The 27,110-nt window shown below is 39.5% G+C and overlaps 1 long non-coding RNA gene across 2 annotated transcripts in view; it reads right to left on the minus strand.

Annotated features, from left to right (window-relative positions):
* The window catches only part of LOC139177239 (uncharacterized), a 67,822-nt gene extending 40,983 nt beyond the window's left edge, over positions 1-26,839 (minus strand). Inside the window, exons 1-3 of one of the 2 annotated variants that reach the window (XR_011561731.1) lie at positions 26,638-26,839; positions 16,588-16,783; positions 5,524-5,769 (exon numbers count right to left, since the gene is read on the minus strand). This is a non-coding gene — a long non-coding RNA (uncharacterized lncRNA). The remainder of the gene's footprint in view (positions 1-5,523; positions 5,770-16,587; positions 16,784-26,637) is intronic. The other variant, XR_011561733.1, reaches the window with a different exon arrangement.
* Positions 26,840-27,110: the final 271 nt, after the last annotated feature.

Genomic DNA, 27,110 nt, shown 5'->3' on the forward strand with positions numbered 1-27,110 from the left:
GTTCATGATCTGAGCCACAGTCAGCTCCCAGTCTTGTTTTTGCTGACTGTATAGAGCTTCTCCATCTTTGGCTGCAAAGAATATAATCAATCTGATTTCGGTGTCGACCATTTGCTGATGTCCATATATAGAGTCTTCTCTTGTGTTGTTGGAAGAGGGTGTATGCTATGACCAGTGTATTCTCTTGACAGCACTCTATTAGCCTTTGCCCTGCTTCATTCCGTACTCCAAGGCCAAATTTGCCTGTTACTCTAGGTGTTTCTTGACTTCCTACTTTTGCATTCCAGTCCCCTATAATGAAAAGGACATCTTTTTTGGGTGTTAGTTCTAAAAGGTCTTGTAGGTCTTCATAGACCTGTTCAGCTTCGTCAGCGTTACTGGTCGGGTCATAGACTTGGATTTCCGTGATACTGAATGGTTTGCCTTGGAAATGAACAGAGATCATTCTGTCATTTTTGAGATTGCATCCAAGTACTGTATTTTGGACTCTTTTGTTGACCATGATGGCTACTGCATTTCTTCTAAGGGATTCCTGCCCACAGTAGTAGATATAATGGTCATCTGAATTAAATTCACCCATTCCAGTCTATCTTAATTCACTCATTCCTAGAATGTCGATATTCATTCTTGTCATCTCCTGTTTGACCACTTCCAATTTGCCTTGATTCATGGACCTAACTTTCCAGATTCCTATGCAGTATTGCTCTTTATAGCATCGAACCCTGCTTCCATCACCAGTCCCATTCACAGCTGGGTGTTGTTTTTGCTTTGGCTCCATCCCTTCATTCTTTCTGGAGTTATTTCTCCCCTGATCTCCAGTAGCATATTGGGCACCTACCGACCTGGGGAGTTTATCTTTCAGTGTTCTATCTTTTTGCCCTTTCATACTGTTCATGGGGTTCTCAAGGCAAGAATACTGAAGTGGTTTGCTATTCCGTTCTCCAGTGGACCACATTCTGTCAGACCTCACCACCATGACTTGGCCGTCGGCATGGCTTAGTTTCATTGAGTTAGACACGGCTGTGATCCGTGTGATCAGATTGGCTAGTTGTCTGTGACTGTAGTTTCAGTCTGTCTGCCCTCTGATATCCTCTCTCAGTGCCTACCATCTTACTTGGGCTTCTCTTACCTTGGACGTGGGGTCTCTAACGGTATCAATTCAGTTCAGTTCAGTTCAGTCACTTAGTCATGTCCAACTCTTTGCGACCCCATGAATCGCAGCACACCAGGCCTCCCTGTCCATCACCAACTCCTGGAGTTTACTCAAACTCATGTCCATCGAGTCGGTGATGCCATCCAGCCATCTCACCCTCTGCTGTCTCCTTCTCCTCCTGCCCCCAATCCCTCCCAGCATCAGGGTCTTTTCCAATGAGTCAATTCTTCGCATGAGGTTGCCAAAGTATTGGAGTTTCAGCTTTAGCATCAGTCCTTCCAATGAACATCCAGGGCTGATCTCCTTTAGAATGGACTGGCTGGATCTCCGTGTAGTCCAAAGGACTCTCAAGAGTCTTCTCCAACACCACAGTTCAAAAGCATCAATTCTTTGGCTCTCAGCTCTCTTCACAGTCCAACTCTCACATCCATACACGACCACTGGAAAAACCATAGTCTTGATTAGACAGACCTTTGTTGGCGAAGTACTGTCTCTGCTTTTGAATATGCTGTCTAGGTTGATCATAACTTTCCTTCCAAGGAGTAAGCGTCTTTCAATTTCATGGCAGCAATCACCATCTGCAGTGATTTTGGAGCCCAAAAAATAAAGTCTGACACTCTCCACTATTTCCCCATATAATAGTATATGATAGTACTATTTTTACCTTTCTGAGAATTCTCCATACTGTTTTCCACAGTCTGACAGCATATACACTTCCACCAATACTGCATGAGGGTTCCCTTGTCTCCACATCCTCACCAACACTTGTTATTTGTTGTCTTTTTGAAAATAGCCATTCTGAAAGGTGTGAGGTGATCTCTCATTGTGATTTTGATTTGCATTTCCTTGATGATTAGTGATGCTGAGCATCTTTTCATGTGTCCATTGGCCATATGCATATCTTCTGTTGGAAAATGTCTATTCAAGTCCTCTGCCCATTTTTTGACATTATCTGTATGAGGTTTTTTGTGTGGTTTTTTTTTTTTGCATGTTTTGTATATTAACTCCTCAGTCAATATATCACTTGAAAATACTTTCTCTCATTGAGTAGGTTGTTTTTTTGTTTTATTGATAGTTTACTTCACTGTGCAAAAGCTTTTTGGTTTAATGTGCTCCCATTTATTTATCTTTGCCTTGTTTTCTCTTCCTTGGAAGACATATCCAAAAATCTACTGTTAAAGTCAGAATCAAGAGCACACTTCCCCTGTTTCCTTCAAGAAAGTTTATAGTTTCAGGTCTTACTATTATTGTGTTACTGTCAATTTCTCCCTCTGTTGCTATTTACTTAATGTATTTAGGTCTCTTATGTTAGGTGCATATATATTTACAATTGTTTTATTTTCTTGGATTAATTATTTTGTAATGTCCTTCTTCGGAGAAGGCAATGGCACCTCACTCCAGTACTCTTGCCTGGAAAATCCCATGGACGGAGGAGCCTGGTAGACTGTAGTTCATGGGGTCGCTAAGAGTCGGACATGACTAAGCGACTTCACTTTCACTTTTAACTTTCCTGCATTGGAGAAGGAAATGGCAACCCACTCCAGTGTTCTTGCCTGGAGAATCCCAGGGACGGGGGAGCCTGGTGGGCTGCCGTCTATGGGATCGCACAGAGTCGGACACAACTGAAGTGACTTAGCAGCAGTAGCAGCAATGTCCTTCTTTGTCTCTTGTTAGTCTTTGTTTTGAAGTCTATTTTTTCTGTTGTAAGTATTACTGCCCTGGCTTTTTTGTTTACATTTGCATGGCACACATTTTCCTTTCCTTGTTTTCAGTCTTTGTACCTATAAAACTGAAATGAATCTCTTGTAGACAATTTATATATGGGTCTTATTTTTTATCCATTCAGTAAGCATTTAGCTCATTTAGATTTAAAGCAATTAGTGCTAGATATGCACTTACTGCCATTTTGTTCATTGTTTTCTGGGTTGTTTTGTAGTTCTTTTTTGCTCCTTTCTTCTTTCTATCATCTCCTTTGTGATTTGATGACTACCTCTGGTGTTATGTTTGGATTCCTTTCTTTTTTGTGTGTGTATCTACAATATTAATAGATCTTTGGTTTTTTGGTTCCATGAGGTTTATATAATATTTCCCCAGTGACTCAGTGGTAAAGAATCCACTTGCCAATGCAAGAGACCTGTGTTTGATTCCTGGGTTGCGAAGATCCCCTGGAGAAGGAAATGACAACCCACTCCAGTATTCTTGCCTGAAGAATTCCATGGACAGAGGAGCCTGATGGGCTACAGTTCATGGAGTCGCAAAGAGTTAGACATGACTTAGAGACTAAAGAACAACAAATATATACATGTGTGTCTGTGTATGCATGACTATTTTAAGTTGCTAATCTCTTAAATTCAAATACATTTTAACAACCCTGAATTTTTACTCACCTCCCCAAGTTTAATGCTTTTAACATCATAATTTATACATTTTGGGTTTGTATACCTCTTAACTATTTATTGTAGATACAGATAGTTTTACTACTTTTGTCTTTTCACCTTCCTACTAGTTTTATAAGTGGTTGATCTACTACTACCTTTACCAGTGAAACTTTATGTGCCTTATGAATTCAGAAAGGCAACCGAAAGAAGACCAGCTCATAAACATACATGTATAGTCTCATCTCTTTCTGCGGAAACCAAAAGACCTCTGATTAGTGGAGACTGTGACTTGGGCATTGATTGAGTACCAAGGGAGTTCAGAATGAGAGCTCTCTCCCTTCATGTCAGTGATTCGGCTCAACTCCAAACCACACCCAGGAAACCTAAGCCACACCATCGTAGTCTGTGCCTACAAGAAAATCTCCAAACCTGTTTTTGGTGTCACCTAGCACACCTCTCCAAAGATTCTATTACATTCCTTAGAACACTGTTTGATATATTATTTTGATATGACACAATACACACATCAGAATCCCACAGCTTATAATGTAATAATGTACTTCATCAAAGCAAAGAGGACAAGGAAGTGGATAGAGCTAGTTGAAACTAGAAGTTCTTACAAGTTAGGAACTTCTTAAATGCTTAATCAATAGGAGGTAAGTTTTCCCCTCAATATTTACTTCCTTTTAATGAAGACTGTGTACCTGTATATTAGGTCAGTGCACTCACTGTTACACGGATAAGGGTACAAGTTCAAGTTACGCTCAGAAAGTTAACACTATACTGCTGCTGCTGCTAGAGGCTGCTCCAAACCTCTTTTTAACTTAGCCTTGTCCTTGAGCCTTACCTTTAGCCTGCCTAACCCATCTTTAGCAATCAGCTAAAGTTAGCTTATCAGCTAAGAATCAGCTAAGTTAGTTTATCTGATCAAATTCCTCATCCTCCAGCCTTGACCTCCAGCCATGAAATTAAAAGACGCTGGCTCCTTAGAAGAAAAGCTATGACCAACCTCGACAGCATAGTAAAAAGCAGAGACATTACTTTGTCAACAAAGGTCCATCTAGTCAAAGCTATGGATTTTCCAGTGGTCATGTACAGATATGAGAGTTGGACTATAAAGAAAGCTGAGTGCAGAAGAATTGATGCTTTTGAACTGTGGTGTTGGAGAAAACTCTTGAGAGTCCCTTGGACTGCAAGGAGATCCAACCAGTCAAGAAAGAAAATCAGTCCTGAATATTCATTGGAAGGATTGATGCTGAAACTGAAACTCCAATACTTTGGCCATCTGATGCAAAAAAACTGACTCATTGGAAAAGAGCCTGATGCTGGGAAAGATCGAAGGTAGGAGAAGAATGGGACAACAGAGGATGAGACGGTTGGATGGCATCACTGACTCAATGGACATGAGTTTGAGTGGACTCCAGGAGTTGCTGATGGACAGGGAGGCCTGGTGTGCTGCAGTCCATGGGGTCACAAAGAGTCAGACATGACTGAGTGACTGAACTGAACTGAACAGCCTTGACATCTTACCACTGACCTGCTTTAGCAAGAATACCCCTGCCATTGATGTCTCTCCTTAGTAATTTTCCATCCACTGGCCCACCCCATGCTGATCATTGACTACAAGTCCCCAGCTGTCTTTTCTGTGTCTAGAGTTGAGCCCAATCTCTCTCTTCTATTGAGATAGTCTTGACATCTATGGCAGCAGTCTTGTAAAAATTCTTCCTTACTATTTTAGCAAGTGTCAGACTAGTTTTTTTTCATTAACAATAGTCAGGCTGTGTTATTTGTCATTATAAACCAAAGCATTTACAATCTCCTCTGAGTTTTACAGTTCAGTTTCAGCCACAGGTATTAAAATATGATCTGCTGTTGGGAACCAAAAGGCTACAAAGCCCTTACTGCAGTTGCACTTAATCCTTTCTCCTTTCCCCGCTCTCTTCCCCACCCTCCCCCCAACCCCTTTGTGGAACAAGAAAAGCTGTGACTTACTTAAAACTGCTGTTAGCATGAAAACATTCCAGAGGAGTAGGGCTGGATGCATGGGGAGAGGGCAGCAGCTCGACTTCAGACCATAAAAAGGTAAGTGGGGACTTCGTTTGCCAATATGGGAAGATAATGCTGGTGAATGGGTGGTGCCAGGAAGGTATCACCAGGATAAGGTTTTATGGGTCATTGGAAAGAAAAGTGGGCTAACAGCATCCTTTTTGAGGTGATAGAAGCAGAGTAGAAGAAAGCCTGAAAGACAATAAAGAGAAAAAAAAAATGTTAAGGAAAAAAGCTAAAAGTAGTAGGAGGGGAAGTGGGAGCTTTGAGATTCAGGGTAATTTCCTGGCAGAACTCTAGCAAATGCCTGTGCAAAACCACAGTAATCTGATGATGCTGTCATCCTCGTCTTTTCCTGAAGCCAAAAGGCTGCTCCCCAGGCTTAGGGAAGAGGGAAACTGAAGGCATTGATTTGCCTGTTCAGTAGCTTAAACACATACAAATCAGCCTGAGTTAGTTATTCCAGCTTATTTTGTGGGCTGTTGCTCAGGCACTTGAGTATCACCAGTGGTGGGATATTGGGTAATTTGTTGCAGAATAGTATTCCACTGGTAGTAAATGTAAAGATATCTTTCACAAATTTTCTCTTCCTTTTGCCTTTTAAGTGCATATAGTTGTTAGACCACACATTTGACAGCTGATACAAAGTGTCAGACATGGCTAAAGTGAATTAGCACACACACACAGAGGACCCATAAAACAAAGGCAGCTTTCCTCTGTTCATTCTATGCCTAAAACAGAAACTTCTTCCATGCCAGTTTCCAAGAGCTCTACAAACCCTGCTGACAATTTGGATCCTTGGCTTAAAACAATGTTGAGAGTTGCCTTTGACTTTCTTCTGCGCTAAATATGTGATTCCTGAACAAAACGAAGGTCAGCACTGTGGACTCTGATGAAGACACATGTCATGAGATGTGAGAGTATAAGCAGATCACTGTTCAGTCCGTGCCTTCTCTTTCTTTCATTGTCTTTTAAGATTTATTGAGTATATTAATATACAAAAATTGCAGAAACTTAGTGTACACATTTTGATAGGGATATATGGATGTACTCATGGCAGCATCGGGGCTTTCCCAGTGGTGCAGTGATAAAGAACCTGCCTGCCAACGCAGGAGACGTTAGGAGACATGAGTTTAATCCCTGGGTCGCAAAGATCCCCTGGAGAAAGAAATGGAACCCACTCCAGTATTCTTGCCTGGAGAATCCCACAGACAGAGTCCATGGGTGGGCTACAGTCCATGGGCTCGCAGAGTCGGATGTAACTGAGGACACATCCAATGCGTGACAGCATTACCACAATTAAGGTAATAAATTCGTCCCGCACTTCCAGGAAATTTATTTTGTCCTCTTGCTCTTATTCATGGTAAGAATACTTGGCATGAATTCTACCTTCTTAATAAAATTTTTTAATTGATAGTTGATTAAAAATGCTATATTAATTTCAGATCTACAACACAGTGAGTTGGTATTTTCATAGATTATATACTCAATATAAAGTTATTGTAAAATATTGGCTATATTCCACTGTTCTCTGAAAGGAACTAGTCATCAGAGCAGTGAAGATCACAGCATTGGCCTTTCCATGCAGAGAAGCCCACTGGGCTGGGGGTCTATTGTTTATATCTGTAGATCCACTCCGCACTTTTCCCCCATTCTGTTCCCTGGGAGGCTGCACTCTGGCTAACATCACTCTAGCTCACTTGTCCTCTATCTTCCATTAGATTTGGCCAATGAGAGGGACTGGCAAGAAATCAAAGAGTGAGAGGATGAGTACTTTCAAAAGTGAATTTCCTCCCACACAGCCTCTTCCACCCTCCCTCCTTTCCTCCAAGGATCAGCTTGCAGTGACTGCAGTCTTTAATACAACACCACTGTTTCTGTCCTCTTTTGTGTGGACCATCTGATTCCTGCTAGAACCTTGACCACTGTACACACATCTTCATTCACTGTTGGGATTTTATACCTATCTCAATTTTTCAATGCATATTTCCAACTTGAAATTTTTTTCACATTTATGAACACTTTTAGACTACACTGGTAAAAAGTAGCTATAAGCTCCACTTCCCCAGTGGCCACATGAAGAGTTCTGAGGACCCATTCCCCAGAGAAACAATCATAACTGATGGAAAATATTTTCTAAAAATATTTACATCTCAAGAAATTGCCCTAAGGCCATATAGAACATTAAAAAAAAAAGTTTATTCAAGACAGTCTACTAAATTGGGAGAACAGTAAGTCTGTGGCACTTGAACCTACTAATCCCCACTACCCTCAAGCTCATGTGGAGGGAAGCTCCAATCTGTATGAGACTCCCAGAAAGTAAGGCTCCCTCTCCGCCTACCTCCCAGTTAAGGGATGTGGTATCTCACTGGAGGTGCAGGGCACCAGCATTGCTTCCCCGATGGCTCAGTGGGTAAAGAATCTGCCTGCCACGCAGGAGACACAGGAGACGTGGGTTCAATCCCTGGGTTGGGAGGATCCCATGGAGAAGGAAATGGCAACCTACTCCAGGATTCTTGTCTGGAAAACCCCATGGACAGAGGAGCCTGGCAGGCTACAGGCCAAAGGGTTGCAAAGAGTCGGACACACGGCAACTTCAGATTGGAAAGGCTAAATTCCTGGTGACTGTGGTTGAGAGGCTGAGGTTCCCCATCTTCTGCTCAGTCTCGTCTAAAAGGACCTCTGTACAAGATATAGCAAATCAGTACTAGGGATCCGGTTATTATCCCCTCCAGCTCACTTTTCAGATAGAGGCTCCACATCCAGAGAATTAAGTCAAGAAGTGCAGAGGCTCCTACCCCCTGCCCAGCACCCAAAGCAGTGGCTCAGAGGTTTTTGCTCAGGAGGAAAGACAATCCATAAGAAAGGGCTCCAAAACTCTCCCTAGAAGAACTGACTTTATTGTAAACAGAGTGTGGGGGAGTTCACACCTAAGGGTGCTCTCCAAAAGATGAACATTTTGGTGGTGAATAATTAAAAGGGGACTCTGTAAGAATAAAAAACTGAACCACAGGCAAAATAGTTAACAAGAGAAAGCCAGGGAAACAGCCAAGAAGGGCACTGCAGGAGTCAGAAAAAACCTCAAAGATTGACCTCAAAAACTACTCCTACCTGAATTTAATTGGAGGAGACTATGGAGCAAGTTATACACCAGGCACTGTCAAAAGCAATAGAGAAATCAGCCAGCAATTGATGAAGCCTAACTTCTTGGTATAGTATCAAATAAGGCAGATAGCTTAATAGAGAAGTCAATGAAAGAAAAATGTCAAGTAAACTAGCAGACGTAAGTCCAATTGTAATAATAATAACATGCAATATGAATTTACTAAATAACAAAATAAAAAGGCAGAGATTGTCAAACTGAATAAAAAACCAAGACCCAACAATATGCTATGGATACAAAAACAAGATCCAGCTATATGCTGTCCACAGGAGATATAATTAAATTCAAAGATACAAGTAGGTTAAAAGATAGAAAATATTATATCATATAAACTGCAACTATATGAAAGCTGGAGTAGCTACCCAAATAGCAGACAAAATGGACTTTAAAATAACAACAAAAAAATGTTGCTAGATATAATGAAGGATATATTATAATGATTAAAATGTCAGTCTCTCAAGAAGATATAATTTTAAATACATTTACACCTAAAAACCAAAACTCAAAAAAAAAAAAAGAAGCAAAAACTGACAGAATTGAAGGGAGAAATAGACAGTTCTACAACTATAGTTGGAGACTTGACTTACTCCACTTTTAATAATGAATAGGATGACTAGACTGAAATGAATAAATAGACTGAACAACACCATAAACCAACAAGACTTAACAATCATCCATAAAATAGTCCAATCAACTACAGCAAAATATACTTCTTCATAAGTACACATGGACATTCTCTAGTATAGACTTTATGCTAAGCCATAAAACATCAGTTTAAAAGAATTACAATAATAAGCATTTTCTAACCAAAATGGAGTGAAATTGGAAATTAATTTTTAAAAGTTGGGGAAATTTACAGATATGTGAAAGTTAAATGACACAATGCTAAGTAGCCAATGGATCAAAGAAGAAACTACAAGGAAATTAGAAAATATTTTGAGATGAGTGAAAATGAAGATATAACATATCAAAACATATGGGATGCAGCTAAAACTGTGTTTAGAAGAAATTTTTATAGTTTTATAGTTCTAAAATCTTTTTTTAATAGATCTAAAATCTCTAGATCTATAAGAGCTAGAACTATAAAACTCTTAAAAGAAACACAGGCATAAATCTTTGTGACACTGGATTAGCAATAGTTGCTTAGTTATGGTATCAAAAGCACAAGGAAAAATAGAAAGCTTGGAGATCATCAAAATTAATTTTTGTAGTGACAAGGACATCATTTAGAAAATTAAAAATATAACCTATAGAATGGGAGAAAATATTTGCAAATCATATATCTTATACTTGAATTAAGAATAAGGTAAAGAACTATTTTAGCTTGATGATAAAAAGACAATCTAATTAAAAATGAGCAAAAGATGTAAATAGAGAGCTCTCCAAAGTAGATATACGAATGAGTAATAAGTACATAAAATGATGCTCAAAATTATTAGCCATCAGAGAAATGCAAATTGAAACCACACCTACTAAGATAGCTATACGGTAATTTTTTTAAAAAAACAGGTAGGTATTGGTGAGTATGTGGAGAAATTGGATCCTTCATACATTGCTATTAGGAATATAAGTTTGTATAGCCACTATAGAAAACAACATGACTCAGCAATTACATTCCTAAGTCTATATCCAGAACCCGGGTCTTCCGCGTTGTAGACAGACGCTTTACCGTCTGAGCCACCAGGGAAGTCCAATTAAAAATGAGCAAAAGATGTAAATAGAGAGCTCTCCAAAGTAGATATATGAATGACTAATAAGCACATAAAATGATGCTCAACATTATTAGCCATCAGTTCAGTTCAGTTCAGTCGCTCAGTTGTGTCCAACTCTTTGAGACTCCATGAATCACAGGACGCCAGGCCTCCCTGTCCATCACCAACTTCTGGAGTTCTTTCAAACTCATGTCCATGGAGTGGGTGATGCCATCCAGCCATCTGCTATAAGGAACTTTTTTTAAAAAACAGGTAGGTATTGGTGAGTATGTGGAGAAATTGGATCCTTCATACATTGCTGTTGGGAATATAAATTTGTACAGCCACTATAGAAAACAATATGACTCAGCAATTACACTCCTAAGTCTATATCCAGGAGAAGTGAGAACATACATTCACTCAAACAACATACATTTGAATGTTCATAGCAGTATTATTCCTAAAACCCACGAAGTGGAAACAGCCCAAATATCCATCAATTGATGAGTAAATAAATCAGCTATAGAAAGGAATGAAGTACTGATACATGTTACAATATGGATAAACCTTGAAAACATTACACTAACTTTAAAAAGCCATTTACAGAAGACCACATGTTATATGATTCCACTTAGAGGATCTATCCAGGCAATACCTAGGCATAGAGGCAAAACATTTTTGTCTCTTTAAAGAGACAAAAAGTTGATCAGTTGTTGCCTAAAGCTGGAAAGAGGGAAAATGAGAAGTGACTGCTAATAGATATGGGGCTTCTTTGGGGGCAAATAAAGAGATCTTGTAAAATTGACTGTGGGATATTTGTACAACTCTGTAACTAAACACACAAAAAAATGAACTGTACACTTTAAGTGTACTTTGTAAGGTATGCAAACTGTATCTCAATAAAACTAGGGGGAGAGTGATTACAATTTCTTTTTCTGGCCTTGGAAAGCAAGCCCAAGCCCAAGTGAAAGTGTTAGATCCTCATTCGTGTCCAACTCTTTGCAACACCATGGACTGTAGCCCAACAGGCTCCTCTGTCCATGGGATTTTCCAGGCAAGAATACTGGAATGGGTAGCCATTCCTTTCTCCAGGGGATGTTCCCAAACAGGGATAGAACCCCAGTCTCCTGTACTGCAGATTCTTTATCATCTGAGCCACCAGGGAACTAACCATTAATAAAACCAGCATTTCTTCCCGTTCACATTCACACTCTTCACTTCACTCAAACCAAATTTCTGCTGCGTGAAAAGTCTAGGCAGGATTGTGTAATGGCTGAGAGCCAGCTCCCTGTGTTGGAATCTTGATTTAATCACTCACCCGGTGTGGGATGTTGGAAAAGTTCCTTAATCTCTCTGTGCCTCACTCTCCTTAGCTATAAAATGAAAATAATAATAAATTCTAGTTCAAAATGTTTTTAGAGAATTTTATAATATAATACCTATCAAGCTTTTAGAACAGTGCTTGCTGCTGCTAAATTACTTCAGTAGTGTCCAACTCTGTGCGACCCCATAGACAGCAGCCCACCAGGCTCCCCCATCCCTGGGATTCTCCAGGCAAGAACACTGGAGTGGGTTGCCATTTCCTTCTCCAATGCATGAACGTGAAAAGGGAAAGTGAAGTCGCTCAGTCGTGTCCAACTCTCAGCGACCCCATGGACTGCAGTGCTTAGCACATAATAAATGTTATACAAGTATTGCTTTATTATTAACCCATTTCCCCTTCCTAACATGACCTTGAGTTTCCCTCACCAGGAAGATAAACTAGTCATCATATTCCATCCCCTTGTCCACAGTGATTGGCCCAGAAGCAGGTACATGAGTTAATCAGGCCAGTCAGGACCAATGAGACTCGATTCTCAGGCCTCGGCTGAGCTGATGGGATAGCAGACTCCCTCCTTTCAACTGGCAACAAAACAAGAAAGTCTTTAGACCCCAGAAGTTCTGGCAGTCTTTAGAGGATCACAGGGGTGAACCCACAGGAAGAAGCAGGCACAGAGGTAACAGTTTAAACATCAGTTTCTCTTGGAAGCTTGTCCCCACTATTGCTACACACAGACCGGATTAAGTGTTACTGCTTCACCATCCCATAATAACCACTAGGGGGTTCCCAGATGGCTCAGTGATAAAGAACCCACCCACCAATGCAGGAAATGCAAGAGATGTGAGTTCAATCCCTGGGTCAGGATGACTCCCTGAAGAAAGAAATGCAACCCAATCCAATATTCTTGCCTGGAAAATTCCATGGACAGAGAAGCCTGGCAGGCTATAGTCCATGAGTCACAAAAAATCAGACAGGACTGAGTGACTGAACATACACACACACAAACACACAATAACCGCTAGAGGCCCTAACCCTAATGTTAGGCACACAGTTTGTCCAAGGCGAAAAAAATAAAATAAAAGTGTTAGTTGCTCAGTTGTGTCTGACTCTTTGGGGCCCTATGGACTATAGCCCACCAGGTTCCTCTGTCCATGAATTCTCCAGGCAAGAATACTGGAGTGGGTAGCCATTCCCTTCTCCAAGGCATCTTCCTGACCCAGGGATCAAACCTGGGTCTCCCACATTGAGGGCAGATTCTTTACCATCTGAGCCACCAGGAAAGACCTTTGTCCAAAGTGATCTGAGCTTAAATCTGTTGGCCCAACATAATTACTAAAAAATGCTCTTTTCACCCTCAAAAGAGCTCCAGATGGGATGATCAAGTAGATATGCATCTTCAGTTCAGTTCAGTTCAGTTGCTCAGTCGTGTCCAACTCTTTGCGACCCCATGAATCGCAGCACGCCAGGCCTCCCTGTCCATCACCAACTCCCAGAGTTCACTCAAACTCACATCCATCGAGTCAGTGATGCCATCTAGCCATCTCATCCTCTGTCATCTCCTTCTCCTCCTGCCCCCAATCCCTCCCAGCATCAGAGTCTTTTCCAAGGAGTCAGCTCTTCACATGAGGTGGCCAAAGTACTGGAGTTTCAGCTTCAGCATCATTCCTTCCAAAGAACACTCAGAGCTGATCTCCTTTAGAATGGACTGGTTGGATCTCCTTGCAGTCCAAGGGACTCTCAAGAGTCTTCTCCAACACCACAGTTCAAAAGCATCAATTCTTTGGCGTTCAGCTTTCTTCACAGTCCAACTTTCACATCCATACATGACCACTGGAAAAACCATAGCCTTGACTAGATGGACCTTTGTTGGCAAAGTAATGTCTCTGCTTTTGAATATGCTATCTAGGTTGGTCATAACTTTTCTTTCAAGGAGTAAGCATCTTTTAATTTCATGGCTGCAGTCACCATCTGCAGTGATTTTGGAGCCCAAAAAAGTAAAGTCTGACACTGTTTCCACTGTTTTCCCATCTATTTCCCATGAAGTGATGGGACCAGATGCCGTGATCTTCGTTTTCTGAATGTTGAGCTATATCACAGTATTTATGCACTATATATTGTTACACGTTTATCTGTCATTGACTACTAAGCCTTATAAAGGGAAAGGTTTATGACCACTTTGACCACTGTTCTATTCACAGTGCCTGGCATAAAATAGGTGTTTAATAATTACATGCATAATACATGAATAAATGAATAAAATAATTTTTTAAAATTATCACCATATTTAGTCCTAGCCCAGACATTTTCATCTTTCAAAATGATCACCCTTAACACAGTCTCCAGTATTTCACTTTCTTCTTTTTTAAAATGTTTTATTTTATGTTGGAGTATAGTCAGTTCAAAATGTTGTGATAGTTTCAGGTGGACAGCAAAGGGACTCAGCCATACATGTATCCATTCTCCCCCAAATTCCCCTCCCGTTCAGGCTGTCATGTAACATTAAGCAGAGTTCCATGTGCTATTCAGTAGGTCCTTGTTGGTTATCCATTTTGAATACAACAGTGTAAACATGTTGATTCCAAATTCCCTAACCACCCCTTTCCCCATTCTTCCCCTTAGCATTTCATTTTTAAGCTGATTTCACAATAAATTAAAATATATCAAATGGGCAAGCACATGATAGTCCTATAACCTGTACTCTTTCAAAGCAGCAATGTTTGCTCCTCTGGGAGCTAGTGAATGAAAATATCCTATTTTCTTGCCTTCAAACAAACACGTCCCTGGTGGCTCAGACTGTAAAGCATCTGGTTACAATGCAGGAGACCTGGGTTCAATCCCTGGGTCGGGAAGATCTCCTGGAGAAGGAAATGGCAACCTACGCCAGTACTCTTGCCTGGAAAATCCCATGGACAGAGACGCCTGGTGGGCTACAATCCATGGGATAGCAAAGAGCCTGACATAACTGGGTGACTTCACTTCAAACAAACATAACACCTGAAAAGTTTAGGACACCAAGTTGAGTAAAACAAAAGTTTTTTTAGTTAAAACTTGGAGCTCAGAATAAAATTCTCTGATGCAGAAAAAAGCCCTACCAGAAGTATTCTCTCATTAAAAAAGAAAGAAATGGAATCTTATAAAGCTTTTGTAGCAAATTAAAGATGTGCAAAAGAGTGCTAAAAATGACTTTCTATTTTCCCCACCTGCTTTGCTGGTCTTCACTGGGCTTCTCTGCCAAGTATCTCAACTTAGGTTCTGCACGCAAAGCTTTCTTGAATCTACAAAGGATCTATTAATAATACCTCCATAATTTTTGCCATGACTTTTTTCATAGCTGTGAGAAATAATTTTCTAAGAAGTTTGAGGACATTTTCCATTTTCAATAGCTGGAATTACAATTCTAACTGAAGGAAGAATGAGGACAAATTTGGAGCATGATCCCCTTACACAAAATCACTGATCTGTTTGATAGAAGGGGACGATGAAAAGAGTAGGGAAAACACACACTTCAGAGTCTTTTTGGCATTAATTAACCTCACTAACAGTGCCCCAGAGGCAAATGTGGCCAAATCTAAAAGTTTTAGCATATGTTCTAAAGTTAAACTTAATTCAAGTTATTTTTATGCCCCATGGGTGTGCAACCAATGTTCTGAATCTAAAGGCTGGCTCAAGGGAAAGAAAGGAGAGACATGGAAAATATCAAACAAGCAAGTTATATATATTGATACTTAGGAATGGTAGTAAAAACCAAACAAATATTTATTGCGTCAATTCAAACCTTGGCCCATCATTAGAACAAAAATATTTTTAAGCTTTAGGACAAAATATTGTTCTCAAAACAATTCCCATTGTTCTCTGCACTTCTTTACTGCTGATTCTCAAGATTATAAAAAAGAGAGACTATGCATCCAATGCCTCTTGATTAAAACTCTGAGTCAGAAGAATCAGTGACCTAATGCAGAGCTACACTATATGAAAAGCCATTCTCTCCCCAAGTGCTTAGCACTGGCTTTGTCATTTCCTTTGTACACTCCAGCCATGGCCAGAAAAAGAATTTTGAGCCATGAATCTTTAGCCAGATGGAGAAGTCTTTTCTTAGCTCTGTCATTTTCTTCCTTCTCATTTAATCCTTTCCCTTCCTTTCCTGTTCTTTAATTTCCCTATGCACCTTCTAGAGAAATTTATTTATTAAACTATTAACTAACTTCCTTTGCAGTGCTATACACTGAACTACATGTGAAAATCCTTTAAGAGTTAGGATGATGACTTCAGAGTTCTGGCTCTTACCTCCAAGATAGATTGGAAGCACTTACTAGGCTATATGTACAAGACGTCTGGACAGTGGTTGTCTATGGACTTGTCTTCCTGGTATAATAAAAACCTAGATTAATTCTTTTTTCATTTCTTTACTTTCATTCTCTAAAGGACAAATGGTCACTGTTTTTGTTGTGTTCTGTTTTAAAGACATGTCAGTGTGCCCACTACAGAAAACAAATCTTATGCATCAAAATCTGAACCAAGAAATCATTTAAAATTATTTGCAATTCAAAAGGATTAATCTCTTCATGGAAAGATTCTTCATTGGTTTCTTTTAAATACAACAGTAAGCTTTTTTAATAAATTTAAATTATCTAATTATATTTTAAGATTTATGCACAAGTTTTCAGAGCTTCACATTTTATATTATACAACAAATGTATTATTTTTCCAAGTAGATTGACTATAAATCTCACTATTAGTTTTTTCCATTATTCTGTCTACCACTGCATTATTAATTGATATTTCATAGAAATCTCACCCTGTTCAAAATATATATCTCAAATTATTTAATCACTTACCAATTGTTTTTAATGAGTCATTCATGCAACCAAAGGCTTATGAAACATCCATGAGGTTTCAGATCTTTTATCCAGTATACACCATGGCTAACAGCATTTTGTATCTTCCCTGTACTCTGGGCAGCACAGGACCTGCTGAGTCAACCAACTTCAGTTGAAACTTTTAATATTTATTATTTTCAGTAGAGTAAAAACCCTGCAAGGAATACAATCATATATGAAAGCTTAACATATGGTATGACCAATATATCAAATTGGTGGGGAAAAGATAGACATATAACTAAGCAGTATTGGCCTAATTAGATAACTCTTTTAAAGAGAAAAAATGAATCTATTTCTCATATCATAAAATAGGATAAATTCCAAATGTATCAGAAATGTAATCAAATGAAACCATGCAACTGTAAGATGAAAGCTTGAATGAACTGCTGTATTATATGAGAGTACAAAAGTTTTTCATAACCATGACTCAAAATCCAGAAGCAAAAAGAGAAGGGACGAATAAAATTGATGTAAAACTTTATAGAAAGAAAAAAACCTTTACATGTGAAAAGCATTATAAAGAATATAAAAAGATAAGTGACAAACTAGGAAAAGTAAGTACAATGTATATTACAAGTGGTAAATATCCTTAGTATATGAATGGCTTTTAAATTTTGAGAAGAAAAGATGAAGGCCCTTATATCATCAAAAGTGATTAAAAAGCAGTTCATAGGCAAATGTAAGTGGCCTACAAGAAACTCATCATTGCTAATGAGAGAAGTATCATTTCAAACTTCATCAGATACCAATTCTTACATACCAGATTGGGAAAATCCCCCAAATTTCACAATACACACTTTTGGCAAGGCTTTGGGAAAATAGACACATGCTTTACTGGTGGGAATGCAGTTAGTTATCTCTCTTAGAGGGAAATTTGCTAATCTCTTCTAGAGGTCCCTTGATAGATACTGACCCAGCAATCACATTTCTAGTAATCTAACTCAATGTTAGAGAGGCAAAAATACAAAAAGGTTCAAGAAGCTATTCACCACAATACAATTTGTAAAGTTAAAGGACTTGGAAGAAACCCAAATGTCTATAAGAGAGGACTGACTGAAGAAACCAACATATAGCCACACGATGGAGCATAAGGCAAGTGTAAAAGGAATGAGGATTATCTCTACACCATTCTGGACTGATCTCCAAATAAATCAAAAGTTAAAAAGGCCGCTATATAAAGATGTGCATCATTAGGAAGGAGGAGAAAGATATGAATGCCTATAAATACTTGCTCATTTAAAAAAAAAGCAGTGGAAGGATTAACGTACTTTTTAAAAACATGGTTACCTATGAGAACTTATTTAAAAAGCAAAGACATCACTAGATATCCAGTAGTCATGTACAGGTGTGAGAGTTGGACCATAAATAAGGCTGAGTGCAGAAAAATTAATGCTTTCAAATTGTGGTGCTGGAGAAGATTCTTGAGAGTCCCTTGGACTGGAAGGAGTTCAAACCAGTCAATCCTAAAGGAAATCAACCCTGAATATTCACTGGAAGTAAAATATTCATTGGAGGGCCGGATGCTGAAGCTTTAGCTCCATTAATTTGGCCACCTGATGTGAAGAGTGGACTCACTGGAAAAGACCTGATGCTGGGAAAGACTGAAGGAAAAAGGAGAAGGGAGCAGCAGAGGATGAGATGGATAGAGAGTGCTCATTGTCTCAATGGACATGAATCTGAGCAAACTCTGGGAGGTAATGAAGGACGGGGGAGCCTGGCGTGCTGTAGTCTATGAGGTCACAAAGAGTCAGGCACGACTCAGCCACTCATCAACAACAAATAAGAAATTATATAGAGGACAGGGGACAAGACAAGACTTCTTGGAATATACCTTGATGTGTAAATTTGAGTTTCGCACAACATAGATATTTTACAGAGTGTTAGTCACTCAGTCATATCTGACTCTTTGTGATCCCATGGACTATAGCCCACCAGGTTCCTCTGTCCATGGGATTCTTCAGGCAAGAGTACTGGCGTAGGTTGCCATTCCCTTCTCCAGGGGATCTTCCTGACGCAGGGATCGAACCTGGATCTCCCGTATTACACGCAGATTCTTTACCATCTGAGCCATCAAGGAAGTCTGACGTGTTAGCCGCTTAGTCATATCTGATTCATTGTGACCACTTGGGCAAATTATATAACAAAATTAAACATAACAAAATGTAATTCTTAAAAATTGAGAGCAACAATTCAAAGACCATAGAATGTTTGCAGTAGGGCTAATGTGCATCACTGTAGCCTATGGAAGGCTTTTTTGGTGTTTATTTTTGTTTTTTTGTTTTGTTTTGCCTGCCCTGGATCTTTGTTGATGAGTGTGGACTGTCTCTAGTTGCAGCTCTCTGGCTGTGGTGTGCAGGCTTCTCATTGCAGTGGCGTCTCTTGTTGCAGAGCACAAGCTCTAGAGTGGTGAGCTCAGTAGTTGCAGAGCAGGGGTTTAGTCGCCCCACGGTAAGCCAGATCTTCTTGGATCAGGGATTGAACCTGTGTCCCCTGCATTGGCAGGCAGATTCTTAACCACTGGACCACCAGGGAAATCCTGATTTTGTTTTTGGTTTTGCACTTGTGTATATTCTCAGCAAGTGAGAAGTAGTGGTCTTCCATAATAAAACAGATTTTTGGTTAGCACAAAAGTTTTTTTTAATTGAGAGCAACATTTATCAAGTGAATGAAACTGTGTATCTTGTAGGGGTAAAAATCACACAGCCGAGCTAATTGAAGCACTGTAAATTGACAATATATCCTTATTAGGACAGACCCTGAGGACCAAAAGGACTGCAAACAAATCTTAAACTGCTTTCAGTGATCAAATCCTTGATTCTAGTGGTAGGTATTATTTTCCTGAGTCTATTATGTGTGTATTGTGAGATGAAACAAAATAAGTAATTGTGCTGATGTCGTCAAACATCAGGATTCTTGGCAGGAGGGAAAGGAGGTACAGATGTAAGATTTGTGAGTTAATGCCCTGTTGTCCTAAATTTGAACCAGAACTATCAGCATGAGCTTATGTATTTAATTTTTTAAAAATACGTATTTCTTAGCTCTGTCTTCTGAAAAATTCTGAAAACAATGACCAACCCAAGAGCAATGAGAAGCCTTAGGTCTTACACCGCTGTTTCCATAAATAATTTCCAACTTAAAGGAATCATATTCCTTTGGGAAAATAGCTGATTCTAAGTCTGAAAAAGGAAATGGACCATCTTGTCAGATCGTAACACAGGGACACTCTCAAGGTTAACAAGATTGCCCAAGAGAATCAGAAAACAACTTGAATATACTCTCACTGCTCGAAAAGGGACATTGGAGCATCAATAAGAATAATGACTGCAGTGACTGAAAACACAACAAACATGCTTATTTCACAATGAACATTTTTAAAATCAATGGGTCATCTTTGAAGGTTGCTAACCAAGTAACATTTCCTGGTAACTCAGGTGATAAAGAGTCTGCTGCAATGTGGGAGACCCAGGTTCAATCCCTGGGCCAGGAAGACCCCCTGGAGAAGGAAAGGGCAACCCACTCCAGTATTCTTGTCTGGAAAATCCCATGGACAGAGGAACCTGGCAGGCTACAGTCCACTGGGTTGCAAAGAGTCCAACATGACTGAGCAACAAACACTAACCAAGTAATGTTTTTGAAAATCAATTAAGGGGAATAATTAAGTCTTTATCCAAGGTTCGCTTATCAAACTGTTCGTTTGATAAGTTTATCAACTAAACTTACATAAACTTTGATAAACTAGTTCGTTTATCAAACTGTACTAGGGTAACCAAATGGTCGATAAGGCTGTTAAATTAAAGCAGGATGACAGAGTTTAGACAGCATCATTTTTCAACCTTTAATAAATTTATAGAGATTGGCAGTAATTATCAGTGGCTGATTATCATTGTACAGTGATTATCATTGTACAAAAAGACTAGTAGATGTATATAACACCACTTAAATTATCTTCTTGTAAGAAAGAAATAAAAAAAACAAAAAGAGAGAAACCTGGATCTGATTAAACCTCAAAATCTAACCACTAGTTTATAAGACATACAAGAATACAGGAACATGTTAGAAAGTCTTTCAGCGATACAATTAGCAAAATCCAGGCTGGAGAACCCATGGGATGAATTACCCAGTTTCTTCAACAAATGCATTACCAAGAAATAATAAGATGGAGATGAAGAAAGAATTTGTAAATCAAAAAACAAAACACTAGAGATCAACCAACTCAAATGTATGGCCTTATTTAAGTCTTATTTTGAAAAATATATATATTTTTTTTAAAAATCTGAGACAACTGGGAAAATTTGAAACTAGACAAATTATTTGTTTATATTGAAAATTATTGACATTCTGGCTTGTGAAGGGAATACTTAACGTGAGGTATTTACATATTAAATCAGAGGAGATTTAGGATTTTATTGAAAATATTTGCGACTGAGGAAATGGTTGGGGTAATAGATGAAATAAGGGTAATATATTAAATTAACTGAGCCACTTGTTTATAACTATTGAAGCTGGATGATAAGCACACATAGTCCTTATACTATTTTATCTAATTTGTATATATTTGAAAATTTACATTAAAAAGTATCTTAAGAAGAATATACAGAGGTCTAGAGGACCCATAAACAAGATATCATACTCCAGATAATAGACAAATCCTATTTTTCCCTTTCTGAGGTTCAGAATTGTCTCAAATGTTTTAAGTATACAATTTTGAAGCCGAAAAAACAGTTCAAAGAGATTGGCTTAGATTGATTGTTAAAGGGGAAAGTGGGTTAATGAGAAAGTGACTCAGGAAAATATGTTGAAAGAGAGGAATTGGTTGAAAGCAAGCTTTGGGATAGTGCATGATTCTGAACAATGTGAATAAACCTTCTCAAGGAGAAATGAACCCAGGACAGGTGTGATCTGTTTGCACATTCCCTAGTGAGGAGGCTGGGAATCTTCTGACCTTTGCATTCTTCAGTGCCTGGACCCAGAATTGGGGCCTGAAAATTGGAACATGAGTGAGAAGGCAGATCTATTTGAGACCTGAATCATAGAAGAAGCTGAAGAGCTGCTGTTAACCAAAATCTTTAGAGGGGACCTAAAGTCCCCACTGGAGAAGGCACTGGCAACCCACTCCAGTACTCTTGCCTCCAAACTCCCATGGACAGAGAAGCCTGCTAGGCTGCTGTCCGTGGGGTTGCTAAGAGTCGGACACAACTGAGCGACTTCCCTTTCACTTTCCACCTTCATGTATTGGAGAAGGAAATAGCAACCCACTCCAGTGTTCTTGCCTGGAGAATCCCAGGGACGGAGGAGCCTGATGGGCTGCCATCTATGGAGTCACACAGAGTCGGACACAACTGAAGCGACCTAGCAGCAGCAGCAGCAGCAGCAAAGTCCCCACTAAAGGAAAAAAGGCCAGGAAGACTAACCTCAGTCTTTACGTTTGTAAGACAGAGTCAGAACTCAAAATGGAAGCTGAAGCCAAGGAAATTTAGACTAGAATTGGAAAGACATCCCTGGTGATTCCCTCAAGTGAATTTTAAATGTCCAATTTGTCTTTCTTGGACACCAGTCCCACAATGCAGAGAAGAGGGGTGGACTGAATGGACTAACTTAGTACCCTTGATGTGTGATGCTTTGACGTAAGTTGTGTGGTTGATGGGCTACCAAGAGCAACACTCAAGTGTGTGTACGTGTGTGTCTGTTCGACTCTGTGACCCCATGGACTGTAGCCCACCAAGCTTCTCTATCCATGGAATTTTCCAGGCAAGAATGCTGGAACAGGTTGCCACTTCCTACTCCAGGGGATCTTCCCAACCCAGGGATCGAATACAAGTCTCTTGTGTCACCTGCATTGGCAGGTGAATTATTTACCACTGCACTACCTAGGCAGCCTGCAACACTCAAGATCAGAGTTTAAAACTGACACACAGAGTCATTCTTAAGCTCAGATATAATACCAATCCACTCATTTCCTCAACAAAGACCACACAGCATGATAGATACTGAGAAATTCACTACAGAGGAAAAGGCCATAGGACCACTGGGCCTCCCACGCCACCCTCATTCTGCCAGTTCCTTACCCACCAGAACTACTCTTTCTTGAAACAAACAAAAAACTAACCGTGTCATTTCCGTGCCCTCAAATCTCCATTTGGAACACCGAGGTTCACAGCACAACCTCCCACCTACCTAAAAGAACATCAGACCCTTGACAACATGTGACCCAGTGACCTCATACCCTTCTCTGGCCTGAACTAGAGCCGACATCTCTCCTCCACACCTCAGCATCTTTGTGCATAGCGCACCTCCTTCCCCCTTCTCTACCCTGCTTCCCAAACTTCCAAAGCCAGTCTAACTGTTACCTTCTCTGGGCCTCTCCACAGAGTTAGGTTAAGGCTCCTACAGTGTGCACTCATGGTATTATGCTTTATCCCCACGTGTATCATATTTCTTATCATGGCAAATCTAGCTCATTTTTTGCTCTCATGGAAGATAACATTCATCACAACACATCTACAGTGTAAATCTCTTTACTCTGTCACTTTAAGGTAGAAACTAAGGGTAAGTCGTCTCTGTATTTCCCTGCCCTGAAAGTTGCTTGGCAAGTAAAAAGTATTAATAATTCATTTATGTGGGTTGTGTTGGGTATGGGATTCAGGAGCAGTAGGGAAAAGAAAACAAAACCCAGCAGTTAGATTGGGTGGTTGATTTGCAATTTCAACTTGAAAATTCCAGTAACTGTAAATACATGAAAACTCACAAATAATGACAAAATTTGAGTTTACTTTCTCCCACAAACAGAAGGTAGCTTGGGGGGAGGATGAAGTGAAAGGAAGTGGAGAGCAGAACAAGAGGGAGCCACGGAGAGCAGCAGTGGTAGAAAGCTGTGGCAGTCCCCTTTGCTGCTTTGTCATCTCCTGTGATCCAGATACGCTGCCAGACAGGCACTGTCCCCAGCCCACTCCCCAGCTAGGTGCACTGTGAGTCAACATGCCGATAACATCAACGTGAGAAATGTGTGTGCAAATGGACAAAGACAGGAAGGAAAACACATAGGTGAGCCTATTCTGTTAGAGCAGTACAATTATAGTTATTTACTTTTTTTTGTTTCCTTTGATGTTGTAGTTAAAATAGTGGGGTTTTGACTTGACAATAGATATTCTTTTTTTACTAAGGGACCACATTTGACAATAGATATTCTTAGCAATAGCTCTTAACTGAAAATGGCAAAGCTGCTGATATACAAATTAGCACTAAGATTTAAGTGATTGATAACGATCTTAGGGGGTTGTTCCTCCCAGAATGTTGCTTACGTTGGAATAATAAATCTCTCCTGGTAGATTTCATGAAGAAGCATGAGGATAGGAAAACCACTTTGGGGTAAGTTTCTTTCCAAAAACCTCTTGTAATCTCTAGGGAAATGTTTACTCTCCAGTTTTGTAGGAACGTAAAATATAATTTCCCCCCAGTACTTCTGGCAAAAGATGGTAAGCATATTTCAATCAATAGTTACGGTAAATTATTTGCTGAAAACAATAAAAAAAATGGAAATTTTTTCTTAAAAGGAAATGACCGCAATGTTTTGACTTTACTAGTAACCTGGCCCTTTTGTAAAGAAAGCACATGAGCTGTGAAGCCGTAGCTGAATCCAGCAGACATTAAAGCAACAAAGTATGAATAATTGAACTATTGCCCAATCTATAACAATTCCTTTCTAGAAAATTCTCTACTTAAAAATAACTAATAATCCCATTCATTTTGCAGTTTTCCCATTGTACGTTCTTCTCTGCCTTCAAAAAAATATTATTATACAATAAAACAGATGTGCATATTTAAAAGTTTAAACCTATCTTCAAAGTTCACCGAAGATTCATTTTTGTTTAACTTTCAGTTTTCTACTGAAAGTAAATAATTCAACAATTTTAAATATGTTTATAAAGAAGTACCTAAAGGATCTTATCTGACCCCAAAATGTAAACTAAAAAGAAATTCTCTGTCATCTTTTTGCTAAATGTCATCGCTCGAATATCTAACTCACCCACCAAGACACCTGTGCAAAAGCACAGATAGAACTAAGCACAACTTTGTAGGGAGACTGAAAGAGTGTTCAGCCCTGACAATGCCCTCCTGTTCAAACAACTGGCCCACCAAATACATCCGACTGTATCTGGACAAATGAGCAGAGAAGTTCCAAAAAGAAAAAAAATTATTCCCCACTGATCTCCTAAAAAGCCTAAAGAGCCCGACCGTGAAAAATAACTTGGCTTAAGCTACTGCTTCTCGGGGCTTCATTCAAGAATCCTTGACAGAAGAAGTGAAAACAAACTCCAGGAGACCCAGACACTAGCCCAGAGTAGATTACCAAAACTAAAAGTGTCTTTTTTGCTCATGCTTGATTTTTAAGATACGGGGAATTTTGATTTCTACTATAATATATCTCTTTACTTGTGTATGTGTGTGTGTGTGTGTGTGTGTTAGTCACTCAATCATGTCTGACTCTTTGTGACCCCATGGACTATATTCCAACAGGCTCCTCTGTCCATAGGATTCTCCAGGCAAGAATACTGGAGTGGGTTGCCATTTCCTCCTCCAGCGGATCTGCCCGACCCAGGGATGAAACCCAGGCCTCCTGCACTACAGGCTGACTCTTTACTGTCTGAGCCACCAGGGAAACCCATCTCTTTACTTGCTTTAATGTAAAAATAAAGTGGGTTCCCTTCCAAAAAAAAACCAAGTTAATGTGAAACTCCAGGAAAATATGGAATGCATATTCTGTGAATTTTTCCCTACACACAAGCCATACTGGCAGGCCTGAACAGAGGAAAGGCATTAAAGATCCCAGTCGGATAAAATGGAAATGGGTTGTTTTTAAGCCGGTGCCTTTTTGCAGTTGGTTTTTATCAGCCATTAACAGCTTGACGTGAACTGATTTATGAGACAAACTGGCCAGTCTCCTAACAAGGCCTTGAAATAATGAAACCCAAAAAGAGCAAGTTTAAACAGTAGAGTTATAAACTGGAAAGCCAGGTAAGAATATTGAACCACCACCTATAGGGTGGTCTAGAAGAAAGGGCAGAGGAGAAACTGAGGCAGTGTGAGAGAAAGCCTGGAGTCTGAAGGGACAGACAGGAAGAGCAGAAAGTTTTCTATAGAGGGAAGGAGGCCTCCGAGATAAACTTTTCCTACATCTTAGGTTTATCTAACACACCCCCAACCATATCGGCAGGAATGAAAACATAAACATGGGCTTAAAGCAAGATCAGCTCACTGAACTGGAAAGGAGCTGGAGAAAGTTCCTTCCATGGATTCTCTGGAGCCTGTGAAGAGTGAACAAGAGATAAAAAGAAACCAACTCCTTCTAGGCCCTAGGCACGCTTTCTCTTCACCGTTTCCACCAAACACTGATTTGTAGAGGAAGTCACTTTCTAGGCAGCAAATATATTCTTCGACAAGTCATAAGAGCTCAGTTTTTAAAACAACAACAACAAAAAAATCAAACTCTACAATGGTGATGTCTTTTATGAACAAAAAAATACAAAACAGGGTCACCTATATCGAGCAATTATTTCCCAAACAAAGATAAACCTAGATTCCGGAAAAGCACACCAGTCAATTACAGATGGACTACACCAAAAGATGAGTAAGAGGCGATGCCTGGAATATACATTACAGAATGCCTCTCAAATATCTGAGAAATGTACATTCCAAAGTACCACAAGGACAAAATAAACAAGAAGGTAATACTTAAAAACGGGAGATTTCCCGGACTTTGTATAAAATAGCTTGCTAACTCACTCCAGACTCTCAGGCTATTTATCCTTCTAGGGATAGAAGGAAAGATGATTTTGTTGCCTGCCCTCTCCCTTCTCTCTCCCACTTCTTTTTTAATATGTTTTCCATATTTAAGAGAAGCCTTTTCTGGAAGGGATAGTACTTCCTGACATTAGAAATAGCAGCTTGCTTTGCATTCTTTCTTTTCAAAATTAAATCATCATCTCCTTGAAAGCAAAGACCACTGTTTACTTCTTTTGTCTGTTCCAGGCAATGCTCTGTATGAGAGTCCAACAATTCCCAGAGGGGTTTGCCACAATACCCAGCATGTCCAGGTGGTTCAGAAGGTGTCACAAAATCCTTAAAACACAACAAAATTAAAAATTAATAAATACAGTAAGTTCCATATTGACATCAAAAATTAATAAATACAGTAAGTTCCATATTGACATCAAAAATAATTGCCTGCCATAAAGAACTATTTTATAGAAAGATGCTAGATGTTATAGAAATCTAAAAACTCATTAATAAAATTGATTTTTCCCTCAAAAAAAAAAATTTGTCCCATTCCAAAAATCTGGGGGAACCACCACAGTTCAACCTGCTCCACCACAGGCTTCAGCCTGCTTCTATGTGCAGGAACCCCAAGGTAGAGCATGTAATTTAATTCAAGGTCCTCTACATTCAACATCAGGCACAGGTTGCTGCTGTTGCTGCTGCTGCTA

Source organism: Bos indicus, chromosome 2, assembly GCF_029378745.1.
Source record: "Bos indicus isolate NIAB-ARS_2022 breed Sahiwal x Tharparkar chromosome 2, NIAB-ARS_B.indTharparkar_mat_pri_1.0, whole genome shotgun sequence".
Taxonomy (NCBI): Eukaryota; Metazoa; Chordata; class Mammalia; order Artiodactyla; family Bovidae; genus Bos; species Bos indicus.